The sequence below is a fragment of the Tenrec ecaudatus genome, chromosome 16 (genome assembly GCF_050624435.1).
Source record: "Tenrec ecaudatus isolate mTenEca1 chromosome 16, mTenEca1.hap1, whole genome shotgun sequence".
Taxonomy (NCBI): Eukaryota; Metazoa; Chordata; class Mammalia; order Afrosoricida; family Tenrecidae; genus Tenrec; species Tenrec ecaudatus.
Genome location: NC_134545.1, coordinates 64723515 through 64728843, shown reverse-complemented (window position 1 = coordinate 64728843; position 5329 = coordinate 64723515). Strand labels below are relative to the sequence as shown.

General features: G+C 46.5%; 1 pseudogene; it reads right to left on the bottom strand.

The window, feature by feature from the left end:
- Nucleotides 1-3696: 3696 nt before the first annotated feature.
- Nucleotides 3697-4944, bottom strand: LOC142428771 (3-hydroxyisobutyrate dehydrogenase, mitochondrial pseudogene; annotated as a pseudogene).
- Between the last annotated feature and the right edge of the window lie 385 nt (nucleotides 4945-5329).

Sequence of the window (5329 nt, the reverse complement as noted above, 5' to 3'; positions counted from 1 at the left end):
CAATAAATATATGAGAAAGTGCTCGAAGTCCCTTGCCATAAGAGAAATGCAAATCAAAACAACCATGAGATACCACCTAACACCCCTCAGGCTAGCTCAGATCAGTAAATCAGAGAGCAACAAGTGTTGGAGGGGCTGTGGTGAAATAGGAACCCTCCTCCACTGCTGGTGGTCGTGCAGATTTGTACAGACACTGTGGAAAGCAATCTGGCGATACCTAAAGAAAATGGAAATTGATCTACCTTACGACCCAGCCATCCCTCTACTGGGCATATACCCGGTTGAAGCAGCAAATAAAACACGACCAGTCATATGCGCTCCAATATTTATTGCGGCACAATTCACAATAGCAAAGACTTGGAAACAGCCTAAGTTTCCATCGATAGACGAGTGGATTAGCAAACTTTGGCACATACACACAATGGAGTATTATGCAGCACTAAAAAGCACCGATGAGCACATGAAACACGTTATTTCATGGGAAGAGCTGGAAGGAATTATGTTAAGCGAGGTAAGCCAGACCCAAAGGGACAGGTACAAAATGAGTCCCCTGAGGTAAGTACAATCAGCATGACAGAAATGGGGCATTAATCCACCCAAGGGGAGGGTATGGTTTATATCTCCACAGGGAAAGTGGGACCAGACTTCAACCCAGTGTCGCAAGGTGTGAATGCAATATCCCGGCGTGGAGGACGGAACCGGTGGAGAGGTCTGGGAGGCTGGCCCCAGCACCATAAATTAAGTGGATTCCTGCCCCTCCCCCGAAAAGAACTTGTTCCAAAGGACGACATTGACCCTGCAGCTATGGGAGATGGACATATTTGATCAGAGCACACGGGAGCAGATGAAGGGGCAGGAGGAGAGAGTGGAGCACAGCCTGGCCCACCAGGCCGTGATGATGATGTTCCTGAGTAGAGCAGCCAGTCCACAGAGAGAACAACATGGCTGGCCCTACTATGAGACATGATGCCCCTCAGTGACTAAGGGCGATACAGGGGACAGAACCGGAGACACAGTGTGGGAATTGCACCTGACCTGATCCCACCACACCGAGGCAAATCACTGGGGGAGTGCAGCGGAACAGCAAGGGAATGGAGTGGCAAGGTCCCCAGGGAATGCTGAAAGTGGACTTTGGGGCCAGGGCGTGGTGCCCCAACAGACTGGACTGGAAAACGCTCCTAAGGGCCAGCAAAGATCCCTGAACTAACTACAAGCTTTTCTCTTGTGAACTGTTTTGTTCTGTTCTTTTTCAGTGGTTTGTTTTGGTTGTTTTGTTGTCTGGTTGTATACTGTTGCTTTGTGTTCCTCTGTCTAGTTTTCGTGCATGTTAGTGACTCCACAGGTCTGTCTGAATAGGACAGGCTGGATGAACTATCTGGATGAAAAACAACGGGACCGACAGTTCCGGGGGGACTTGGGGTGGGGGGTAGGGGGGGTAAGGAAGTGGTGTTAACAAACCCAGGGACAAGGGAAAAACATGGGACCCCAAAGGGTAGAGAAGGGGGAGTGGCAGGCCTGATGGGAAATGATCAAGGGTAAGGTTGCTTAGAGAAGAGGTATACTCTAGCCCAGGTGGCGATGAAGCATGGTAGTAGGGCAGGAGGAAGGTCAAGGGAGATGGAGGAAAGAGCTAGGAGTCAAAGGGCATTCATGGAGGTCTAGACAAAGACATGTACATGCAAATATATATAGGAGGTTGGGGAAATAGATCTTTGTGTTGATATTTATAGGTCAAGTATTAAGGTGGCGGAAGGACCTTGGGCCTCTACTCAAACACTCCCTCTATGCATGAATACCTTCTTTTATTAAATTGGAACTCTATGATGCTCACTCTCCCGACACAACGGCTGGAGCCAAAGTGGGTGAACAAGTAAATGTGGTGAAGAAAGCTGATGGTGCCCGGCTATCAAAAGAGATAGTGACTGGGGTCTTAAAGGCTTGAAGATAAACAAGCGGCCATCTAGCTCAGGAGCAACGAAGTCCACATGGAAGAACACACCAGCCTGTGTGATCGAGTGGTCCCAAAGGGATCAGTTACCAGGCATCAAAGAACAAAAAATCATATCATAGACTACACACCTCCATGATAGGATCGCTGAAGACAAATGGGTGCACAAGCAAATGTGGTGAAGAAAGCTGATGGTGCCCGGCTATAAAAAGAGATAGTGTCTGGGGTCTTAAAGGCTTGAAGGTGAACAAGCGGCCATCTCGCTCAGAAACAAATAAGCCCACATGGAAGAAGCACACCGGCCAGTGCGATCACGAGGTGCCCAAGGGACCAGATATAAGGCATCATGCAAAAAAAAAAAAGATATAAGTGTGTGTATGTATGTGTATATATGTGTATATGTATATATGTATGTGTATATATATATTATATTAAATGAAGGGGGAAGTGCAGAGTGGAGACCCAAGGCCCAAGTGTCGGCCAATGGAGATCCCCTCATAGAGGGGCTTAGGAGAGGAGATGGGTTAACTAGGGTGTGAGGTAGTATCGATGAAGAACACAGCTTTCCCCCAGATCCTGGATGCTTCCTCCCCCCAACTACCATGATCCGAATTCTACCTTGCAGGGCTGGATAGGACAGAGGCTGTACACTGGTACATATGAGGGTTGGAGGTACAGGGAATCCAGGGTGGATGATACCTTCAGGACCAAGGGCGTGAGGGACGATGCTGGGAGAGTGGAGGGTGAGTGGGTTGGAAAGGGGGAACTGATTACAAGGAGCCACATGTGACCTCTTCCCTGGGAGAGGGACAGCAGAGAAGGGGGGAAGGGAGACCCCGAATAGGGCAAGATATGACAAAATAACGAGGTATAAATTACCAAGGGCATATGAGGGAGGGGGTAAAGGGGAGGGAGGGGGGAAAAAAAAGAGGACCTGATGCAAGGGGCTTAAGTGGAGAGCAAATGCCTTGAGAATGATTGGGGCAGGGAATGTATGGATGTGCTTTATACAATTGATGTATGTATATGTATGGATTGTGGTAAGAGTTGTTGGAGTCCCTAATAAAATGTAAAAGAAGAAAAGAGAAAAAAATGATTAGGGCAAAGACTGTACAGATGTGCTTTATACAATTGATGTATGTATATGTATGAACTGTGAAAAGAATTGTATCAGCCCCAATAAATTGTTAAAAAAAAATAAATCTAGATTCAGGATACAGGCTCTATTGGAAGACTTTCTCTTGTGTTGGCTCTAGAGGAAGGACCTTATCTCTCCAGAGCCTCTGTTCCAAGGCAATCTTGTTGTGAGCTGGCATTGTGCTTTGCCAACTTTGTTTCCTTATTGTTGTGAGGTGCCATTGAGTCAGTCAGAACAAAACCCTGCCCATCCTGCACCGTGCTCACGATTGTTCTTATGTCTGCACTCATTGTCGAAGCCATTGTGTCCATCCATCTTCTAATGGGTCTTACACTATTTTTGCTGCCCCACCACTCTACCAAAGATGATGTCCTTCTCCAGGGACTAATCCCTCCTAATAACATGTCCATGGTATATAAGACAAACTCTCACCATCATTGCCTCTATGGAACTTTCTGGCTGTGCTGCTTCCAAAATAGATCTGTGTATTCTTTTTTTTTTTTTGAAAAAACATTTTATTTATAAAGTAGGTAATATCTTGATTGAAGTACTCAACAATTTAGCTGAATATAAACAGAGATCAATTTTGGTTTTTTTAGGTAAATTAGTTAGTTACAATAGACTCCATCAGTGACTTGAGTGAAAAAGAAATACAGATAAATATGTGTGCTGAATATCCAAAGAGAAGCAGAAGTTAAAAATGGATGGGAGGATCCTAGGATTTACTAGATAATTAGAGTAGGCATCTGACCTCTGATCAAACCCATTTACTTCTGCCGTGACCTATAAGGAGACGTGCCAAGATACAGTCTGGTTTCCGACAGTGTACACAACCAAAGGACAAACTCAGAGGGTCTCCTCCTCCCGAAGGAACTGGAACACAGATGAGAAGTCTTTCTTTGAGTAGCCCTTTGCGCACACCATCCGGTAGAGCTGATGGGCCAGACTGCCCAGAAGAATCGGGCTCTTGGTGTTGGTAGCAGAGTCTTGTGCTAGCCCCAGATCCTTAGCCATGAGTGTCGTTCCAAATCCACCCTGGTAGTTATTAGCCGCAGGCACGCCATCTATCACTCCAGGCACAGGATTGTAGGTGTCACTGGACCAACACCGTCCGGAGCTCATATTTAGGATTTTGGCCAATAGTTTTGGGTCAAGCCCCAGCCTGATTCCAAGATTCATAGCTTCAGCAGTTCCAATCATACTAATAGCGAGTAGCATGTTGTTGCAGATCTTGGCAGCCTGCCCAGTACCAACGGCTCCACAGTACAACACATTGGAGCCCATGCACCCCAGCAGCTCCTTGGCAGCAGCAAATTCCTCTTCCACTCCTCCCACCATAAATGTGAGGTTCCCAGATCGGGCAGCTCCCACACCACCAGACACAGGGGCATCAATGAAAACCGCTCCTATTTTCTCAACTTCTTTAGCCAATTCTTTTGAAACTGATGGATCAATAGTACTGGAATCTATTAGTAAGGAGCCTTTCTTCACGTTCTTTAGAATTCCATTTGCTCCAGAATAAACTTCTATTGCATTCATACTGGTAGGAAGCATTGTAATGATTCTGTCCGCTTTTTCAGCTACATCAGCTGGGGAAGACACTACCTGTTCACCTTTATCTTGAAACTCTCTGCAGGCATCTGGGAAGACATCGCAAACGATGAGTGGATAGCCGTGCTTCATCAGGTTTTTGGTCATTGGATTCCCCATGTTGCCCAGTCCTATGAATCCAACTGGAGTCTTAGAGGCCATTGACCCGCTGCAAGGCAGGCCGCAGCAGGCCGCTGCCAGGGGCTCCAGTAGTGGAGACTGGAGGCAGCTCCCCGGAGCCGAAAGGAGGCTGCCATGCTGCCCCCGCCCCGCCTCCCGGTGGTCGATCCGTATATTCTTTTGGCAGTCCATGGTACTTTCAATATTCTTCTTCAGCACCACGATACAAATGCATTGATCCTTCAGTCTTGCTTACTCAATGTCCAATTTTCACATGCATATGAGGCAATTGGAAATACCATGGGTGGAGTCAGGTGCACTTTAATTGCTCAAAGTACCACCTCGGATTTCAACATTTTAAAGAGATTTTGTGCAGTAAATTTACCCAATGTAATGTGCCATTTGATCTCATGACTTCTGCTTCCATGAGCATTGGTTGTGGGTCCAAAAAAGAGAAAATCCTTGACAACTTGAATCATTTCTCCACAAATCATAATGTACTGATTGGCCCAGTTGTACAGCATGCAGATTGA